We start from the raw sequence: 23371 nt of genomic DNA on the forward strand, positions 1-23371 counted from the left end.
AAACACAAAAATCACTCAAAAAACTACAGGAAAACACAACCAAACAGGTGAAGGAATTGAAAATGGAAATAGAAACAATAAAAAAAACACAAAAAGTGACAAACCTGGAGATAGAAAACCTAAAAAAAAAAAATCAGTCACAGATGTAAGCATCACCAACAGATTACAAGAGATGGAAGAGAGAATCTCAGGGTCTGAAGACAACATAGAAAACAGACAAAACAGTCAGTGAAAATGCAAATCCCAAAAAGCTCCTAACCCAAAATGTCCCGAAGATGCAGGACACAATGAGAAGACCAAACCTAAGGATAATAGGAATAGAAGAGGGTAAAGAATATCAACTAAAAGGTACAGTAAATATCTTCAACAAAATCGTAGAAGAAAACTTCCCTACCCTTAAGAATGAGATGACCATGAGCATAAAAGAAGCCTACAGAACTCCAAATAGAGTGAACCAGAAAAGAAATTCTTCCCGACACAAAATAGTCAAACCTGTGCTCTTCCGGGAAAATGGCGACTCCCACTCGCGCTCCAGAGTCGCCGCCGGCCGCGGAGCCTGGGCCTGCCATGGGCCCCGAGGGGAACCCTGCCCACCAGCCCAGGCACAATGTGCTCGCTGCCCCGCGGCTTCGAGCCCGCAGCTCCAGAGGACTTGGGGCAGCAGAATTCTGCGGAGATGCAGGAGAGGTTGAGGCGCCAGGAGAGACTTTTGCACAACGAAAAATTCATTTGCAAATTGCCCGACAAAGGTAAAAAGATATCAGACTCCATTGCCAAACTGAAATCTGCCATTTCAGAAGGTGAAGAGGTCAGAGGGAGAAGTGAACTGTTTCGTCCTGTTAGTGTAGACTGTAAGCGAAAGCAAAAAGCAACCACGAGAGTTGATACCGACATAGACAAGACCCAGAATTCTGACCTGATGCTTGATACTTCTTCATAAGTTCCTGAATGTTCCTCAGTAGACAGTAAATCATCTAAAGCAACGTCAGAAACACAGAGACCTACACATCTCACTCACAGAGGCAATGAAAAGACTTTGGAGGCTGGCTGCAGTGAACACCAGCCCAGCTGCCCACAGGAGAGCCAGGCACCCTCATCTGAAGTTAGTGAGTATCTCCCCCAGCACTCAAGTCACGTGGAAGAGATTTCCAGCAACGTCGACCGTCTGCTTATCGATAAGTTGCAAAGGTTCACAATTGCAGATCAGAGTGAACCCTCAGAAGAAAACACCAGCACTGGGAGCTCTGCGGGACTGCAGAGTGAGACTCCCAAGAAGCCTCATTACATGAAAGTGCTAGAAATGCGAGCCAGGAGCCCAGTGTCCTCTTCTCATAAGTTTACGACCAATGTGTTACCCACACAACAAAATGACTCACCAAGTCATTGTCAGAGGGGTCAGTCTCCTGCTTCCTCAGAAGAGTGGTGACGCAGGGCTAGGCAGCATCTTGATGATGTCACAGTAGCGCGACGTCTTCCACGCCACCACGTGCCTGCACAGCTGCTCTCCATAGAAGAGTCGCTGGCCATTCATAAAAGAAATCCTGCTAAAGGTCAAAAAATACATTTCACCCCACACAATAATAGTGGGAGACTTTAACACCCCACTCTCACCAATGGACAGATCATGGAAACAGAAACTGAACAAGGACACTGCAAAACTAGCAGAGACTTTGAACCAACTAGAATTAATAGATATATACAGAACACATTATCCTAAAGTAAAAGAATACACCTTCTTCTCAGCACCCCATGGCACCTTCTCGAAAATTGACCACATAATTGGACACAGAGCAAGCTTCAATCGATATAAGAAGATTGAAATACTCCCATGCATCTTCTCAGATCACCATGGTCTACGGCTGGTCTTTAACAACAACAAAGACAACAAAAAGCCCACATACACATGGAAACTAAACAATGCTCTGTTAAACGATAGCAGGGTCAAAGAAGAAATAAAAAAAGGAATTAAGGATTTTCTAGAATTCTACAAAAACGAAAACACAACATACCAAACCTATGGGATGCAATGAAAGCAGGACTGAGAAGAAAACTCATAGCCCTAAGTGCTTCCAAAAAGAAACTGGAGAGAGCTTACATCAGCAACCTGACAGCACAGATAAAAGCCCTAGAAGAGAAGAAAGCAGATATACCCAAAAAGAGTAGATGGCAAGAAATAATCAAAATTAGGGCAGAAATAGACCAAATAGAATCAAAAAGAACCATTGAAAAAAATCAACAAAACCAAGAGTTGGTTCTTTGAGAAAATCAACAAGATTGATAAACCCCTAGCAAGACTAACTAGAGGGCAAAGAGAGAGTATACAAATTAACAAAATCAGAAAGGAAAGTGGCGACATGACAACTGAAACTGAGGAAATTCAAGAAATCATCAGATCCTACTAAAAAACTTATACTCCACTAAATTGGAAAATCTGGAGGAAATGGATGAATTCCTAGACAGATACAAGATCCCAAAGTTAAACCAGGATCAAGTAAACCATCTAAATAACCCTATAACACCTAAAGAAATAGAAGAAGTCATCAAAAGTCTCCCAACCAAAAAAAGCACAGGTCCAGACGGGTTCAGTGCAAAATTTTATCTGACGTTTATTGGGGATATAACACCAATACTCTCCAAACTATTCCAAAAGATAGAATCAGATGGAATACTACCTAACTCATTTTTTGAGGCTATAATAACCCTCATACCTAAACCACACAAAGACCCTACAAGGAAAGAGAACTTCAGACCAATCTCACTTATGAACATTGATGCAAAAATACTCAACAAAATCCTTGCAAACCAAATCCAAGAACACATTAAAATGATCATTCATCATGACCAAGTAGGCTTCATCCCTGGGATGCAGGGATGGTTTAATATAAGAAAATTCATCAATGTAATCCACCATATAAACAATCTCAAAGAACAAAATCACATGGTCATCTCACTAGATGCTGAGAAAGCATTTGACAAAATCCAACACCCCTTCATGTTAAAAGTCCTGGAAAGAACAGGAATCCAAGGTCCATACCTAAACATAATAAAAGCAATATACAGCAAACCAACAGCCAACATCAAACTTAATGGCAAGAAACTTGAAGCAATCCCACTAAAATCAGGGACTCAACAAGGCTGCCCACTCTCCCCCTACCTATTCAACATAGTACTGGAAGTCCTGGCTGGAGCAATTAGACAGCAAAAGGAGATCAAGGGGATACAAATCAGAAAGGAAGAGATAAAAACATCACTCTTTGCCGATGACATGATAGTGCACTTGAGTGACCCCAAAATTCCACCAGAGAACTTCTACAGCTGATAAACAAGTTCAGCAAAGTGGCTGGATACAAAATTAACTCGAACAAATCAGTAGCCTTCCTATACTCAAAGGACAAACATGTGGAGAAAGAAATTAGGAAAGAGGTACCCTTCACAATCCTCGCAAAAACTATGAAATACCTTGGTGTGACTCTAACTAAGCAAGTGAAGGACCTATACGACAAAAACTTCAAACCTCTAAAGAAAGAAATTGAGGAGGATCTCAGAAAATGGAAAGATCTCCCATGCTCATGGATTGGAAAAATCAACATCTTAAAAATGGCCATTCTACCAAAAGCAATCTACAGTTTCAATGCAATCCCCATCAAAATTCCAACCCAGTTCTTCATGGAACTGGAAAGATCAATGTGCAATTTCATATGGAATAACAAAAGATCTAGAATAGCGAAATCCATCCTCAACAACAAAAAAACATCTGCGGGAATCACTATCCCTGACCTCAAGCTATATTACAAGGCAATTGTGCTGAAAACTGCATGGTACTGGTACAGAAATAGGCATGTGGTTCAATGGAATAGAATAGAAGATCTAGAAATGAGCCCTCATGTATATGGTCACCTGATTTTTGACAAAGGGGCAGTAAACATTCAATGGAAAAAGGACAGCCTATTCAACAAATGGTGCTGGTCCAACTGGCACTCAGCATGCAAAAGAATGAAAATAGACCCTTTCTTATCTCCTTGTACAAAGCTCAAGTGTAAGTGGATCAAAGATCTCTACATTAAACCTGATACACTGAAACTATTAGATGAGAAAGTAGGGAAAACCTTAGAACACATAGGCACAGGAGAAAATTTCCTGAACAAAACACCAATGGCTCAAGCTCTAAGGTCAAAGATTAACAAATGGGACTTAATGAGATTGCAAAGTTTCTGTAAGGCTAAGGACATCGTCAAGAAAACAAAACGGCAACCAACAGAATGGGAAAAGATCTTTACCAACACCACATCAGATAGAGGCCTAATATCCAAGGTGTACAAGGAACTCAAAAAGCTAGACACCAGAGAATCAAATAACCCTATTAAAAATGGGGTACAGAGCTAAACAAAACGTTTTTGGTTGAGGAACACCGAATGGCCGAGAAACATCTGAGGAAGTGCTCGACATCCTTAGCCATCAGGGAAATGCAAATCAAAACAACCCTGAGATTCCACCTCACATCAGTCAGATTGGCCAAGATCCAAAACTTAGATGACAGCAGATGCTGGCGAGGCTGCGGAGAAAGAGGAACACTTCTCCACTGTTGGTGGGGTTGCAAACTAATACAACCACTCTGGAAATCAGTCTGGTGATACCTCAGAAAATTGGATATAGTACTACCTGAAGACCCAGCTATTCCACTTCTGGGCATATACCCCAGAGACACTTTAATACACAACAAAGATATATGCACCACAATGTTCATAGTGGCTCTATTTATAGTAGCCAGAAGCTGGAAAGAACCCAGATGTCCTTCAGAAGATGAATGGATACAAAAATTGTGGTACATTTATACAATGGAATTGTATACTCAGCCACCAGAAACAATGACTTAATCAAATTCTTAAGAAAATGGCTGCATCTAGAGAATATCATCCTGAGTGAGATAACCCATTCACAAAAGAACAGACATAATATGCAGTCACTGATATTGGGATGCTAACCCCAGAGGCTTGCACTCCCCCAGAAACAACTCACAGACTGTATAAAGTCCAAGAAATAAAGAAAACAAAAAAATATATATATTTACAAAAAAAAAAAAAAGAGTAGCTGGCCCTGCAGTAAGAGCAGAACCAGAATTATGAGGAGATGCAGGCCAAGCTCGCAGCACAGAAACTAGCAGAGAGACTGAACATTAAAATGCACAGCTACAATCCAGAAGGGGAGTCTTCAGTATATTGTACATTGGTCTGATATTTTAGTGTGGGTAGAGCACACGTTTTCTTTAAGATAACTGCTTTTTCCTTATTCGTACTCTTATCAGATAGCATTGCTTACACCCCTTCTGGTGAAACACTTTGTTATCCCAGGCACCTAAAGTGACTTAGGAAGGCCTGGTCCCTTCCTGAAGGGAGCAGTGTCAAGAATGGTGCGCATGCTGCGTGGACATGTTCCTGAGATGCTGGGTGTGAAATACTGCGGAAGACATTCAGACAGTACAAATGTGAAACACTGCGGAAGACATTCAGACAGCGCATGCTGCCTGGACATGGTCCTGAGATGCTGCGTGTGAAACAATGCAGAAGACATTCAGACAGTACAAGTGTATCTGCTGCACCTGCCTTCTCTGGGGGCGGCTGCAGTCTTCCTATGGTGAGGATAAGGAGCACTTTGAAGAGGTGCTGGGTCGGGGAGGGTCTTCTGAACTGGTGTGGGAGCTGCTCCTGGCTCCCCTTGGCTCGAACTCATTGCTGTCTTGGTTGATAGGTCCCTGTACAGGACACTCATGTTTGGTAAGAAAACCAATGTTTTTCTTAAGAGTTACAGTTGAATTGTCAGTATATTGCTTTTTTCCTTTTTAAACCCAAAGCGGTTGTTTGTAGGCTGCAGAAACCTCAGGCATGTATGTACACATTTATGTTGTTTAAAATGATTATATGATTGTTTTCAGCCAAGATAACAATGTTTTCAAAAAGCCTTTGTCTATTATGTGGAACTTGTAAAGGAGAGATAAAAAAAAGTCAAACCACCAAGTGTTTAAAAAGAAAAAGAAAGAAAGAATACTAAAAACAGTAAGGGAAAAAGGCTATGTAACATATAAAAGCAGACAAATCAGAATTATACCCAACTTCTCAACAGAGACTATGAAAGCTAGAAGATCCTGGAAAGACATCATACAGACTCTAAGGGAACACAAGTGTCAGCCCACGTTACTATATCCAGCAAAACTCTCAATTACCATATATGGAGAGACCAAGATATTCCAGGACAACATTAAATTTACACAATATCTGACCACATATCAAGACCTACAAAGAATAAGAGATGGAAAACCCAACACAAGGAGGAAAACTACATCCTAGAAAAAGCAAGGAAGTAACTAAGCAAGAAAATTGAAATAAAAAAGACACACAAACATTATTCTACCTCTAACAGCAAAAATAGCAAGAAACAGCAATCACTATTTTTTTAATATCAGTTAACATAAATGGATACAACTCCCCAATAAAGAGACATAGACTATCAGACTAGATACATAAACAGAATCCAGCATTTTGCTGCATACAGGAAACTCACCTCAGAGATAAACACAAACTATCTCAGAGTAAAAAGCTGGGGAAAAAAACCTTCCAAGCAAATGGCCCCCAAAAAACAAGCTGAAGTAGCCATTCTAATATTGTTGTAAATTTATACAATGGAGTACTTACTACTCAGCTACTAGAAAAAATGACTTTGTGAAATTCCTAGGAAAATGGATGTATCTAGAGAATATCATTCTGAGTGAGATAACCCAGTCACAAAAGAACAGATATAATATGCAGTCACTGACAATTGGATACTAGTCCCAGAAAGCTCTGAATAACCGAGAAATTACTCACAGGCCATATGAAGCTCAAAAAAAGAAAGGAAAAAAATCCTTCTTAGAAAAAAAAAAAACAATAGTAAGATTTCAATACATACTATCAAACCTTTAAAAAAATTAAGTACTGACAAATATGTATTCATATAGTTTTATGCCAAAATGCTTTTAAAAATCTGTACATGTATCTCGGTTTTTTTAAATACAGTTGTAAGGGGAAAAAAAAAGATCAAGTGACCATAGGTGTGTGGGTTCATTTCTGGGTCCTCAATTCTGTTCTACTGATCTACCTGCCTATCTCTGTAACAATACCATGCAGTTTTTATCACAATTGTTTTGTAATATAGCTTGAGATCAGGGATGGTGATTCTCCCAGAAGTGTTTTTATTCTAGAGAATAGATTTCAGTATTGTAAGTATTTTGTTATTCCAGATGAATTTGCAAATTGCTTTTTCTAACTCAATGAAGAATCGACTTGGTATTTTGATGGGGATTGCATAGAATCTGTAGATTACTTTTGGAAAGATGGCCATTTTTACAATGTTGATCCTGCCAATCCATGAACATGGGAGATCTTTCCATCTTCTGTGATCTTCAATTTCCTTCTTCAGAGTCTTGAAGTTCTTGTCATACATATTCTTCACTTGGCTTTGTTAGGACCACCCCAACATATTTTATAGTCTTTGTGACTATTTTGAAGGGTGTTGTTTCTCTAATTTCTTTCTCAGCATGTTTATCCATTGCATTAGAGGAAGGCAGTTGATTTGTTTGAGTTAATTTTATAGCCAGCCATTTTGCTGAAGTTGTTTATTAGTTGTAAAAGTTCTCTGGTGTATTTTTGGTGACACTTAAGTATACTGTTTATTGTGTCATCTGCAAATAGTGATACTTTGACTTTTTCCTTTCCAATGTGAATCCCTTTGATTTATTTTTGTGGTCTAATTGCTCTGACCAGGATTTCCAGTACTGTATTGAATAGGTAGGGCGAGAGTGGGCAGCCTTTTCTAGTTTCTGATTTTAATGGGATTCCTTTACGTTTCTCTCCATTTAGTTTGATGTTGGCTGCTGGTTTGCTGTATATTGCTTTTACTTTGTTAAAATAGGGGCCTTGGATTCCTGATCTTTTCAAGACTTTTATCATGAAGGGGTGTTGAATTTTGTTGAATGCTTTCTCAGCATATAATCAGAGGACCATGTAGTTTTTTCCCCCCTTTGGGTTTTTTTTTTTTTTAAGGTGGATTACATTGATGGATTTTATTATGTTGAACCACCCCCACATCCATGGGATAAAGCCTACTTGGACATGTTGGATGAATGTTTTGATATGTTCTTGGTATCAGTTTGCAACATTTTTATTGAATATTTTTGCATCAATGTTCATGAAAGAAATTGGTCTGAAGTTCTCTTTCTTGACAGTGTCTTTGTGTGATTTAGGTATGAACGAAATTGTGTCTTTGAAGAACAAGTTGGGTAGTGTCCCCCCTGTTTCCATTTTGTGGATTAGTTTGAAGAGAATAGGTATTAGGTCTTATATAAGAGTCTGATGGAATTCTCCACTAAACCCATCTGGTCCTGGGCTTTGATTGGTTTGGAGGCCTTTCATGATTCCTTCTATTTCTTTAGGTGTTATGGGACAATTTAAGTGGCTTATCTGATCATTTTACTTTGGTATCTGGCATCTGTCTAGAAATTTTTTTTTATTTCCTCCAGATTTTTGAGTTTTGTTGAATATAGGCTTTTGTAGTCGGATCTGATAATTTCTGGAATTTCCTCAGTTGCTGTTTTTATGTCTCCTCTTTCTTTTATAATTTTGTTAATTTGTATACTTTCTCTTTGCCCTCTCATTAGTCTGGCTAAGGGTTTATTGATCTGATTAGTTTTTTTTTAAAAAACAGCTTTTGGTTTTGTTGATTCTTTGTGTAGTTCCTTTTGTCTCTATTTTGTTAATTTCTGCTCTGAGTTTGATTATTTACTGCCTTCTACTCCTCTTTGGTGTATCTGCTTCTCTATGCTCTATGGCTTTCAGCTGTGCTGTCAAGCTGCTAGGTATGCTCTCTCCAGTTTCTTTTTGAACTCACTCAGAGCGATGAGTTTTCCTCTCAGTTCTGCTTTCATTGCATCCCCTAAGTTTGGGTATGTTGTGGTGCATTTTCATCAAATTCCAAAAAAAAAATTCTTGATTTTTTAAAATTTCTTCTTTGACCATGTTATTGAGCAGAGCATTTTTCAGCTTTCATGTGTATGTGGGCTTTTTATTGTTTTGTTGTTATTAAAGACAAGCTTTGGTCCATGGTGATCTGATAGAATGCATGAAAGTATTTCAATCTTCTGGTATCTCTTTAGGCCTGTTTCGTAACTGACTATATGATCAGTTTTGAAGAAGGTACCATGAGGTGCTGAGAAGAAAGTAGATTCTTTTATTTTTGGATGAAATGTCCTGTAGATATCTGTTAATTCCAGTTGGTTCATAACTTCTGCTAGTTTATCGGTGTCTCTCTGTTCAGTTTCTGTCTCCATGATCAGTCCATTGATGAGAGGGAGGTGTTGAAGTCTCCCACTATTATTGTGTGTGGTATACTATATGCTTTGAACTTTTGTAGGATTTCTTTTATAAATGTGGGTACCCTTGTATTTGGAGCATAGATGTTCAAGATTGAGAGTTCATCTTGATTAATTTTTCCTGTGATGAGTAAAAAGTGTCCTTCCTTAATTTTCTTGATAACTTTTGGTTGAAAATCTATTTTATTTGATATTAGAATGCCTACTCCAGCTTGTTTACTTGGCCCATTTGCTTGGAATGTTTTTTTTCCAGCCTTTGACTCTGAGATAGTATCTGTCTTTGTCTCTGAGATAAGTTTCCTGTATGCAGCAAAATGTTGTATTCTGTTTATGTAGCCAGTCTGATAGTCTATGTCATTTTATTGGGGAATTGAGTCCATTGATGTTAAGAGAAATTATGGAATAGGGACTTTTGTTTCCTGTTCTTTTGTTGTTAGAGGTAGACTTATGTTTGTGTGATTTTCTTCTTTTGGTTTCCTTGCATGATTATTTTTTTGCTTTTACTTGGGTGCAGTTTTCTTCCTTGTGTTGGAGTTTTCCATTTATCATCCTTTGTGGGGCTGGATTTTTGGACAGATATTTTGTAAATGGAATTGATAATTAAAGGAACCTCAGTTGAGTAGGAGAGATCAGTTTAATTTTTAAAAATCAGTTAAACAGCACAGCGATTACAGATCGTAGTAAAATATTGTACATCAAAGTACATTTAAATGCCTCTGAAAGAGTAGAGATCAAATATTCTCTCAGTAGATGTAATATATTTGATGTGAATGGATTTGTAAGCCGATTTTCTCATCTGGCATATTTTAAAACCACATCATTTTTTTCATCCAACAAATACGTACATCAAAAGTTTGTCAATATATAATAAAATACTAATTGATTAATATGACAAAATAGGAAAAAAATAATTTCAAAATTTTCACATCATAATTCTGATGACAGAATCAATGGGTACTCCCCCATTGTCACAACTGAGCATTATTAAGTTGAACTACTGTAGCTGGACTTTGTTACTTTTTAGGTTCTTCTTTTTTCCTCCCTTTATATCCCTATCATTTTATTCCCTATCACTAGGTAGGAGACAAACAAAGATAGAGGGGAGAAGAGAGGGAAAGACAGAGGGAGAAAAGGATGTCATTTTCTTTTCATCTTCTTTCGTGTTTGCTTGTGGCTGGCCTTTGCTACTTTGGTTTATCTCATCCTTTATTCCACTGTTTCACCTCATCACTAGTTAGTTATTGAATTTTATTAAACAGGACTTCTTTAGTGAGCCCTCCGAAATAGCTAAGAAGAATGTAAGCCTAAGCAAGCAATGGGAAGAATACCCTGACTGTATGGTGGGAAGGTAACAGAGAATTTCTGTCTTTTGTTTGGTTATTTAACAACATCTTGCTGAGCACATGTACTTGGCAGCTGTCTGACTGTACTGAGGATATACAATTAGAAAACCAGTATCTTTCACTATGTCACAATTACATGTTTTATTTCCAGGTCTCACATATAAAGTGTTATTTAGAAAGTGTTTTTAGATGAATTGAGGAGGGGAGTCGATATACAGACAGATACATTGGGACACAGCTATTCATTTTATAGTCAAACAATTTGGATGCGTTATGGAATTAATTTTATCAATATCAGAGAAAAGGATAAAACCACTCCTTCTTACACCAAAATTAGAGGTCAATTCCTCCAGTCTTTCATTCTTTAGACATAGTGGATCCATAAAAGAACTAAGAATGAGTGCACAAACAGGACATCTGAGTAACGCTTCCACCTACCTCGTGGAACTGAATCATGTAAACGCAGCCTTGCAAGCATATCAACATATATTCTAGGAAAGCTTTGTTAGAAAATAATGGGAAGCCCAATTCAAATTATAGTAAACCTACAAAGAAAATCTTGCTTTACATATGTGAGAAATCTGGAGATAAGTTATTGGTTCAGAATCTGAAGATTCCTTCAATATAAATGAAATTCCTCCTGTTTCTTGGCATTGTTTTCTAACTGGCAAGTCTCTGAGACTTCAAGGACTCCAGCTCACAGGCTTCCATGAGAAAGCGTGAGTCTGCTTCCTATGACTGGAATCTTGGAGCACAGCCTCATTAGTTTTGGTGGGCTTAACTTAACCACATTCATCAGTGCCCTATGCTGATTAGTATATGGTTATCAAGGCAACACTATCTAAAGCTGAGGAGGAACTATAAACTATTTCTAGAAATGAGGTTGGGAGAAATAGAACAAAAAAAGAACAAGCAACAGGGCACATTTTCTCAGATATCCTAATACATTATATCTAAGAACAACTGATCTCAGCTTGTGGAAATTTTGCAGTGATATCTCAACCATTAAAATCCATTAAACACATAAATATGAAGCCCTAACATTAAGGATCTCAGAGTTCCCACATGCATATCACATGTATTTTTAAAATCAACTGTGCGGCAATATTTAAAATTAGAATCTACAAATTCACAAAATATGTTTTATTCTAATTCACCCAAAAGTATTTTTGCTCTGGTTATTCAGCAGGTAGCAGAAAGTATGAGCTTGGATCAACAGTGAAATAAAGTTAACACTTGTTCCTGGTTGCTGAATAGGAACAAGCAAAACATGGTATTTATGTCTTAAAGTGTACTTGACATTTTGGCACAGCTGGTATGGTTTTTCATTTTATCTCTTGATTCTCATATTTGAGGTGTCATGTTTAATGTGTCGACATAAATTTGTTTTTTATGAACTTAATATTTATGTTTTACTTATAGCATCCCCAATAATAGCATCTGCCATGCCATCTTGTGAAATTATAACCTTTCTGGTAGAAATTATATATGTATGCAATGATAAATGACTTTTAATTTTTACTGTATATTTTCTAGTTCTTAATTTTAGAAAATTAAACCAAATATTTTAAACCATTGGCTTGTTAAAGAGAAAAGAAAACCATGTTTTAATAACTCATAATTTTTGTGAAGGTTTTTATATTGATGGAAACAGAAAAGACTAACCATCTCTTCATTTCCCTTTTGACCCTAGCTAACCAATTTTTTTTCTCATGAATATTTTAAGAGTCAGAGGGGAGTTCTTGCATCATCACATAATGACAAAATAAATGATATATATATAATCTCTATGACTGATACATGAGTGGGTAGCTGAATTAACTGAGAGTACAGGAGTGTTTATTCCCCCTTAGCATGACCCACAGAAGAGTGTACCCAGGAATGTTTGCACACTGCTTAGTTGACTCCATGGTAAATTTATAGTACCAGCAGTTAACAGAACAAACTCAGTGTGATGTGTAACCTTAACATATTGACATCTGCACAATAACCTTGTAAAGCACTAGCCTACATTTCCAAGGAAGGATTAATCAACACAAAGGTTCAATGATTTTCCCACATGACTACATATCAGGCCCTTGTCTCCTCCATATAATATATTCTCTTGTGTTATAAAAATTGTCTCTCCAACATGGGTTGGACTAATGCCCCCCTGCACATATACAGCCGCTGTACATGTAGCTCAGTCTTTGTGGAGGTCCTCCAGCAAATGGAGCAGAAACTTCTCCTATGGTTGTTACCTGTCTGTGGAATCTGTTCCTCTTACTGGGCTTCCTTGTCTAGCTTCAGTAGGAGAGAATGCACCTAGCCCCACAGAGACCTGATGTGCTCAAGTCAGGGGATACCCAGGAGGGAGCCCACCCTCTCAAGTACTGGAGAGAGAGCTAAGTCTAACCATCATCTTGTTGGGAGCCATTCTGCAATAACAAATGTCATCAGTCTGCAGTCTGACTGTGTGAGAGACCTGGATGTTGCAACCTGTTATTCTGGATCATAATCCTTTGCCAATAAAATCACTTTAAACACTCGATTAAATGCTTTGAACACCACAATTTGTTCTCAGAATCACAGAAGTCAATTTTTATATTTCTCCAAAGTCATTTTGATTTTTAAAAAGAAATACTGTAGATAGTAAATGGAAGTACAAATTATTTGAAACTCTTCCCCTCCCTCCCCCTGCTCTCTCTCTCTCTCTCTCTCTCTCTCTCTCTCTCTCTCTCTCTCTCCTTTCTCCCCCTCCCTCCCTCCCTCCCTCGATCCCTCCCTCCCTCCCTCCCTCTCCCCTTGTCTCTCCTCTCTCTCTTTCTCTCTCTAAGTGTGCTAGGTGTGTGTGTGCTAGGTGTGTGTGTGTGCTAGGTGTGTGTGTGCTAGGTGTGTGTGTGCTAGGTGTGTGTGTGTGTGTGTGTGTGTGTGTGTGTATGTGTGTGTGTGTGTGTGTGTCTGAGAAGATAGAACTCAGATGTTGGAAAGTGAAGCTTTTAAAATTTAGATCAATTTATTTGCTATGTATTTCTGCATGAATTCATGTGCATCATCTGAATGCCTGGTGCCATGAGGACACAGTTAGATACCCTGGAATTACAAATAGTAGTGAGCCACTATATCGGTGCCAGGCTGAACCTGGGTTCTTTGCAAAAATAAGCGTATGTAACCCCTGAGTTCTCTCTCTCTCTAGTTCCCCAAATTGCTTTGTGTTTGGATGAGTATCATGAAAGCATGAAGTAGAAAAATTGAGCAGTAAACAGTCCTAAAGGACCAAATAGAAATAACTATAGAAAATTCTATTTAACAGAACAAAAGAAATAAAAAGAAAAAACTGTAAAACATATCTACTACGTGTCTTCATCAAGCTATTTACTTCTTAAAGTTGTTTGTAAAGTCAAAAGCTCCAAGGAAAAGAGAAAAGTATTTATCTGGAGATGTCACTGCATAGTACTACTTCATAATTAAGATAATGGAGACAGTAAAACTAAGTCATGAACACAGCCCTTGACAGACTTCACCTCCCACAAGCCACTTAACACTAGGCCTGCACTGTGTGCTACAGTGGGTTTGATGGGGCACCAGGGATTAAATCCAGAGCTTCATGAATGTTAGGAAGATCTCTATGAACTGAGATACATCTGCAGTCTCTTCCTCCTTGTCCCACTTTCTTTAACAAAATAGAAGAAAACAACACTTTAGAAGGAACACTTAGCTTGATGGAGAGACAGGGGCAGGGAATCTGCCTATTGTACATCATCCACTTCTATAATACTAGCCAAGTTCCTAGTATTATAAAAATGTTAATGATTCTGGCTTTGACTAACTCATAACTTATATTAACCAGATGGGACATGGGATAAAATTTGTTTCTAAACCACTTAAAAGGGGTCCGTGCTAAGGAAACTAAGATGTAACATAAGAAACACACCTTATATGTACTAGACTCAGGTCCTTTTAGAAATGTTCCATTCTGTAGACCACACAAGATTTGTATCCTTTTTTTTTCTATTCCTAGACCAGAGATAAGACTTTTTATTTCCTTCTAGGCTGTTAATTATTCACTAGTGTAGAAGAGGTATGTGTGCAGTTCATTTAAGAATTCTCACTCTCCTAGAAAACAACAATGATTGTTTTATGTAACTATATAATACATTCTGGAACACAAGCACAAGGGGAGAGGGGAGGGAGGGAGGGCAGGCAATATGAAGTTAATTTTTCTGGGTTTTGTTTCTGAGATAATTTGACTTGACAAATGCAAAGAAAGAAATGAGTGGGAGGTGTGGCAGTAAACTGATGTCCGTGCAATGCTCATTAGACAGGCATAGTTTTTTTTCTGACAGATTATCTTCAGGGAGTAACTGCTCTGCAGGATGCAGCTATCTATCAGGGTTGCTCCATGTTTTGCATGTTTCCATATATGATGGTTTCACTCTTTTCTGGTGTGCATGCACTTTTCTGTGTGCTCAGGAAAGGGCTGGTGGCTACAGAAGACTTCAGTCAGTTGAACTATTCTCTTCATTGTCAGATAATTGGAAGACACAAAAGAAAAGCATCACTTGGAGAAGAACTAGTTCCAGATGTAAAGGAGATATTGTGACCTGAATTAGTGAATAGGAAAGGAAAGCCAGATAAAATCAACATATGTGCTGATTATCAAGAAAACTTCTGCTTTTGGTACCCACCCCCCATCCTGACCTGACTATATGTGCTGCTGTGCTATGTGGTTTGCAGAACATCACCAACAGCTTCCTACCTTGTATTCTTGAAAGAAGAGCCCGAATAATACAGTGCTTTAACACTTTTGTTATTTACTGGTATCATATCAAGCAAAGTATTGTAACATACAGATACATAAAATGGTAAATTTAGAATACTAATGAATGAACATAGAAGGTTAGCTACTTTATAAATAGAAGATTTAGAATGGCTGTAAATAACTTGCCCTGTGGCTCATATGTTTTGTAAGTCTATGCTTCTAGAAGGTTTGGGAACAGCTTGTTCTTTTTTTATTATCATAAACATCTCATCTGCCGATTTATTTATAATGTTAAGCTGTTTTCAAATTCTTTACCCCCTTTTAAGTGATTTAGAAACAAATTTTATCCCATGTCCCATCTGGTTAATATAAGTTATGAGCTAGTCAAAGCCAGAATCATTAACATTTTTATAATACTAGGAACTTGGCTAGTATTATAGAAGTGGATGATGTACAATAGGCAGATTCCCTGCCCCTGTCTCTCCATCAAGCTAAGTGTTCCTTCTAAAGTGTTGTTTTCTTCTATTTTGTTAAAGAAAGTGGGACAAGGAGGAAGAGACTGCAGATGTATCTCAGTTCATAGAGAGCTTCCTAACATTCATGAAGCTCTGGATTTAATCCCTGGTGCCCCATCAAACCCACTGTAACACACAAGCACAGGCCTAGTGTTAAGGCGTGGTAGTAGAAGGACCTTCTAGTTCAAGGTCTTTCTATGATACAGAGTGAGCATGAGACCAAATTATAAAAAGGGGAGAAATCAATAATTGTACATAATGCCCAGAGTCAGTCCCTCACACCGAATAAATGTAATAATGTACAGTAGTGACTTTGAAAACACTACTACCAGAGGCTGAGCAACTGGTGTGGGGGGGACCTGGGCTGCTGGGGAGCAGGGAGATCTCTGCGGAGTGCACACAGAAAGTGCACCCCCTGCCTTGACCTGCCTTGCCTTGCCTGATCCAGCCACCGGGAACAGAAATTTAGAACTTCTGTTTCCACCCGGCGGTGACTTCAGGATGCAGACTGGAGCCTGGCACATCTGCCACCCGGAACGGCGACTCGACTCGTAGAGGCTGAGCAACTGGTGGGTGGGAGACCTGGGCTGCCGGGGAGCAGAGGGATCTCTGCAGACTGCACACGGAAAGTGCACCCCCTGCCTTGCCCTGCCCTGTCCTGCCTGAGCCAGCGACTAGGAACAGAATATTGGAACTTCTGTTCCCACCCGACTCTGAGGCAAAGAACAGGGCTCGGCCCATCTGACACCTGGACCAGTGGAGATCCAGGGACACAGACCAGATACAAGGGAAAGGCAAGAACATATCACTGACACAAAATGGCAAGAGGAAAGAGAAAGAGTATATCCCAAGGAAACCAAGACAATCTAGCAACACCAGAACCCAGCTCTCCCATAACAGCAAACATTGGAATTCCAAACACTCCAGAAAAAGAAGACACAGACCTGAAATCATACCTCAAGATGCTGATAGAGATACTTAAATAAGAAAGAGAGGAAAAGCAAAAAGATTCAGAAGCTTTTAAAGAAGAATCAAGAAAAATACTCAAAGAACTCAAAGAACTAGAGGAAAACAGAACCAAAGAAATAAAGGAATGGAACAGGGAAATTAAAACAGAAATTGACAAAATAAAGAAAACACTAAAAGAGATAACCCTAGAGGTAGAACACCAAAAAATCAGGAGTCACAGAAGCAAGCATTTCCAATAGATTACAAGAGATTGAAGAGAGAATTTCGGGGGCAGAAGACAACATTGCAAACATAGACAAAACAGCCAGAGAAGATGCAAAAAACAAAAAACTCCTAACCCAAAATGTCCAGGAAATCCAAGACACAATGAGAAGACCGAACCTAAGGATAATAGGAATAGAAGAGGGAGAAGAGTATCAACTAAGAGGCACAGTAAATATCTTCAACAAAATCGTAGAAGAAAACTTCCCTACCCTCAAGAATGAGATGACCACAAGCATAAAATAAGCCTTCAGAACTCCAAATAGGTTGGACCAGAAAAGAAATACCTCCTGACACATAATAGTAAAAACATCAAGTGCCCAAAGCAAAGAAAGAATACTAAATGCAGTAAGGGAAAAAGGTCAGGTAACATATAAAGGCAGGCCAATCAGACTCACACCTGATTTCTCAACAGAGACTATGAAAGCTAGAAGAGCCTGGACAGACATCATGCACACCCTAAGAGAGCACAAGTGCCAGCCCAAGCTGCTATACCCAGCAAAACTATCAATCACCATCGATGGAGAGATGAAGATATTTCAAGACAAATCAAAATTTACACAATATCTGACTACAAACCCAGCACCACAACAAATTATAGGTGGAAAACCCAATAAAATAAGGGAAAATACAGCCTAGTAAAAACAAGAAAACTCCTAAACAAGAAAACTAAAAGAAGAAAAAAACACAGACACAACTACACCCAAAAAAGCAATAATGGCAGGAAACAGAAACAACTATTCCTTGATATCTATTAACATAAATGGACTCAACTCTCCAATAAAGAGACATAGACTATCAGACTGGATACATAAACAAAATCCAGCCTTTTGCTGCATACAGGAAACTCATCTCTGAGACAAAGACAGACATTATCTCAGAGTAAAAGGGTGGGAAAAAAACTTCCAAGCAAACAGCTCCAAGAAGCAAGCTGGAGTGGGTATTCTAATATGGAATAAAGTAAATTTCGAACCAAAAGTTATCAAAAAAGATAGGGAAGGACACTTTTTACTCATTACCGGGGAAATCTGTCAGGAGGAACTCTCAATCCTTAACATATATGCTCCAAATAAAAAATCAACAAAACCAAGAGTTGGTTCTTTGAGAAAATCAACAAGATTGATAAACCCCTAGCCAGACTAACTAGAGGGCAAAGAGAGAGTATCCAAATTAACAAAATCAGAAAGGAAAGTGGCAACATAACAACTGAAACTGAGGAAATTCAAGAAATTATCAGATCCTACTACAAAAACTTATACTCCACAAAATTGGAAAATCTGGAGGAAATGGATGAATTCCTAGACAGATACAAGATCCCAAAATTAAACCAGGACGAAGTAAACCATCTAAAGAAAGAAATTGAGGAGGATCTCAGAAAATGGAAAGATCTCCCATGCTCATGGATTAAAAAGATCAACATCTTAAAAATGGCCATCCTACCAAAAGCAATCTACAGATTCAATGCAATCCCCATCAAAATTCCAACCCAGTTCTTCATGGAATTGGAAAGATCCATGTGCAATTTCATGTGGAATAACAAAAGACCTAAAATAGTGAAATCCATCCTCAACAACAAAAAAACATCTGCGGGAATCACTATCCCTGACCTCAAGCTATAATACAAGGCAATTGTGCTGAAAACTGCATGGTACTGGTACAGAAATAGGCATGTGGTTCAATGGAATAGAATAGAAGATCCAGAAATGAGCCCTCATGTATATGGTCACCTGATTTTTGACAAAGGAGCAGTAAACATTCAATGGAAAAAGGACAGCCTATTCAACAAATGGTGCTGGTCCAACTGGCACTCAGCATGCAAAAGAATGAAAATAGACCCTTTCTTATCTCCTTGTACAAAGCTCAAGTGTAAGTGGATCAAAGATCTCCACATTAAACCAGATACACTGAAACTATTAGATGAGAAAGTAGGGAAAACCTTAGAACACATAGGCACAGGAGAAAATTTCCTGAACAAAACATCAATGGCTCAAGCTCTAAGGTCAAAGATTAACAAATGGGACTTAATGAGATTGCAAAGTTTCTGTAAGGCTAAGGACATCATCAAGAAAACAAAACGGCAACCAACAGAATGGGAAAAGATCTTTACCAACACCACATCAGATAGAGGCCTAATATCCAAGGTATACTAGGAACTCAAAAAGGTAGACACCAGAGAATCAAATAACCTTATTAAAAAATAGGGTTCAGAACTAAACAAAACGTTTTCAGTTGAGGAACACCAAATGGCCGAGAAACATCTGAAGAAGTGCTCAACATCCTTAGCCATCAGGGAAATGCAAATCAAAACAACCCTGAGATTCCACCTCACACCAGTCAGATTGGCCAAGATCCAAAACTCAGATGACAGCAGATGCTGGCGAGGCTGCGGAGAAAGACGAACACTTCTCCACTGTTGGTGGGGTCGCAAGCTAATACAACCACTCTGGAAATCAGTCTGGCGATACCTCAGAAAATTGGATATAGTACTACCTGAAGACCCAGCTATTCCACTTCTGGCCATATACCCCAGAGACACTTTAATACACAACAAAGATATATGCACCACAATGTTCATAGCGGCTCTATTTATAATAGCCAGAAGCTGGAAGGAACCCAGATGTCCTTCAGAAGATGAATAGATACAAAAATTGTGGTACATATACACAATGGAATACTACTCAGCCACCAGAAACAATGACTTAATCAAATTCTTAAGAAAATGGCTGCATCTAGAGAATATCATCCTGAGTGAGATAACCCAGTCACAAAAGAACAGACATAATATGCAATCACTGATAGTGAGATGCTAACTCCAGAGGCTTGCACTCCCCCAGAAACAACTCACAGACTGTATGAAGTCCAAGAAATAAAGAAAACAAAACGAAACAAAACAAATGTTTACAAAACAAGAAAACTTTATCTATTTCCATGTTACATTTTGTTTTACATGTACTTTATGCTCATTGTAACTATTAAGTTTTCAAGGCATACAATCAATCCTTGAAAAAAATCAAGTACTGACTAAAAAATATATTCATATAGTTTTATGTAAAAATTATGTTAAAATCTGAAAAAAAGTACTGACAAAAATGTATAATTTTAAGCAAAAAATGTTTAAAATCTGTACATTTATCTTTGTTTTGTAAAATAAAGTTGTTTTTTAAAAAAAAGAAAAAGACAACACTGCTACCTTTTGTTTCAGGTTCTCCAACTTATTCAGAATTAGCAGATGCCAGTTAAAGCAGCTCAGCATTTGAGATTACATATCAGTTCTGCTTTCCTCTTAGTAACTATACTTAAATCAAGAACAAAATATTTGGCCTTCTCTCAGACTGCTGAGCACACAGAGGAGCCTTAGGAGCACTTTTCCTTTAAAGACCATGGATGAGTCCCCACTTTCTTTCCAATAACCATTATGAAGAAATCACCAGGAACTCTTGGGACATAGGTATCACACTGTTGTGTGAGAATGAAGTACCCAGAGCCAGCTCACAGCCATCAGGATTCACAGCCTGCCTGCAGAAAGCTGAGCACCCAGAGGTGCCTCAGGAGTACTCTCCCTCTTGAGCCCACAGGTGGGTCAACACCTTCTCTCCAATGGGGAGTGACCACCCGGAACTCTCCAGGAAGGTATCTCAGTGCTGCTTGGGAACAGACTGTTCCAACACAGAGACAGAGCTGGTCAATTGCCATCAGAACTCACAGCCTACACACAGAGAGCTGAACACCCAGGAGCAATCTCCTTCCTGAGCCCATGAACACACAGAAAGACCAGAGAGAAAAGCTCAAGTCAGGGCCAACAAGATCATCTGGCATCACAGATAACAAGATGGCAAGAGGCAACCACAAAAACATAACCAGTAGAAATCAAGACAACCTGGCAACATCAGATCCCAGTGCTCATGCCACAGCATGTAGTGGATGTCAAAGGACATGGGAAAAACAAGATTTGGGCTTAAAATCATACAACGTGTTGAAAATGGAGGGCCTGGAGAACCACATGAATAACTCCCTTAAAGAAATCCAGGAAAACTGGGAGAACTTAAATAACTATTAGGAGCTCTTATACAGGAAATGCATAAATTCCTTAAAGACATACAGGAAAACAGCCAAACAGGTGAGGGAATTGAAAAATGAAATAGAAATAATAAGCCATGAAAGGAGACAACCCTGAAGATAGAAAACCTAGGAAAGACATTAGTAGTCATAAATACAAAAATCACCAACAGAACTTAGGAAATTAAAGAGAGACAAAACCAAGAGATGATTCTTTGAGAAAATAAATAAGATTGATAAACCCTTAGCCAGACTAACTATAGGGCAAAGAGAGAGTATCCAAATAACAAAATCAGGAAAGTGGAGACGTAACAACCGAAACTGAGGAAATTCAAGAAATCATCAGATCTGACTACAAAAGCTTATACTCAACAAAGCTGGAAAATCTGGAGGATATCCAGAACCAGGTAAACCATCTAAATAATCCCATAACAACTGAAGAAATAGAAGCAGTCATCAAAAGCCTCCCAACCCAAAAAAAAAAAAAAAAAAAAAAAAACAGGTCCAAATGGGTTAAGTGCAGAAGTCTATCAGATATTTACTGATGACCTAATACCAATACTTTCCAAACTATACCACAAAATAGAGTCAGATGGAACACTACCTAACTCATTTTTCAATGGCAAATAACTCTTTTTCCTAAAACACACAAAGACACTACAAAGAAAGAGAACTTCAGACCAATCTCACTTATGAGCATTGATGCAAAAATTCTCAGCAAAATCCTTGCAAACCCTATCCAAGAACACATCAAAACGATCATTTACCATCATCAAGTAGGCTTCAACCCTCAGATACAGGGATGGTTTAATATATGGAAATCCATCAACGTAATTCACCATATAAACAAACTTAAAGCAAAAAAATCACATGGTAATCTCACTAGAAGCTGAGAAAGCATTTGACAAAATTCAACACCACGTTATATTAAAAGTCTTGGAAAGAACAGCAGTCCAAGGCCCATGCCTAAATTTAATAAAAGCAATATACAGCAAACCAATAGCCAACATAAAACTTAACGGTGAGAAACTTGAAGGAATCCCACTAAAATCAGTGGCTTGACAAATCTGCCCACTTCCCCCCTACCTATTCAAAGTAACACTGGAAGTCCTGACAAGAGCAATTAGCTAAACGAAGTCAAAAAGATACAAATTGGAAAAGAAGAAGTAAAAACATCACTGTTTGCAGATGACATGATAGTGTACTTAAGTGACCCCAAAAATTCCACCAGAGAACTTCTAAAACTGATAAACAAGTTCAGCAAAGTGTCTAGATATAAAATTAATTCAAACAAATCAGTAGCCTTCCTCTAATCAAAGGACAAACATGCAGAGAAAGAAATTAGGGAAAAGATACCATTAACAATAGTCACAAACAATATGAAATTCTTGGTGTGACTCTAACTAAGCAAGTGAAGAACCTGTAGGACAAGAACTTCAAATGTCTAAAGAAGGAAATCAAGGAGGACCTCAGAAAAAGAAAAGATTTCCCATGCTCGTGGATTGGAAGGATCAACATTGTAAAAATGGCCAATTTACCAAAAGCAATTTACAGATTCAATGCAATCCCCATTAAAATTTCAACCCAATTCTTTATAGAGTTGGAAACAGCAATGTGCAATTTATTTCATCTGGAATAACAAAAGACCTAGAATAGTGAAATCCATCCTCAACAACAAGAAAACATCTGCGGGAATCTCCATCCCTGACCTCAAGCTATATTACAAGGCAATTGTGCTAAAAACTGCATGGTACTCGTACAGAAATAGGCACATGGATCAATGGAATAGAATAGAAGGTCCAGAAATGAGCCCTCACATATATGGCCATGTGATTTTTGGCAAAGGAGCTGTAAACATTCAATGGAAAAAGGACAGCCTATTCAACAAATTGTGTTGGTCCAACTGACACTCAACATGCAGAAGAATGAAAATAGACCCTTTCTTATCTCCTTGTACTAAGCTCAAGTGCAAGTGGATCAAAGATCTCCACATTAAATCAGGCACACTGAAACTATTAGAAGAGAAAATATGGAAAACCTTAGAAAACTTAGGCACAGGAGAAATTTTCCTGAACAGAACACCAATGGC

The 23371-nt window shown here is 38.4% G+C and overlaps 1 pseudogene across 1 annotated transcript in view; it reads left to right on the top strand.

Moving 5' to 3' along the window:
* Positions 1-607: 607 nt before the first annotated feature.
* The window catches only part of LOC308419590 (DNA-directed RNA polymerase II subunit GRINL1A-like), an 87376-nt pseudogene continuing 64612 nt past the window's right edge, over positions 608-23371 (top strand). The window contains exons 1-2 of the transcript in view: positions 608-1550; positions 5105-5211. The product of the transcript in view is annotated as a DNA-directed RNA polymerase II subunit GRINL1A-like (transcript). The remainder of the gene's footprint in view (positions 1551-5104; positions 5212-23371) is intronic.

The sequence above is a fragment of the Micromys minutus genome, assembly GCF_963924665.1.
Source record: "Micromys minutus genome assembly, chromosome: 4".
Lineage (NCBI taxonomy): Eukaryota > Metazoa > Chordata > Mammalia > Rodentia > Muridae > Micromys > Micromys minutus.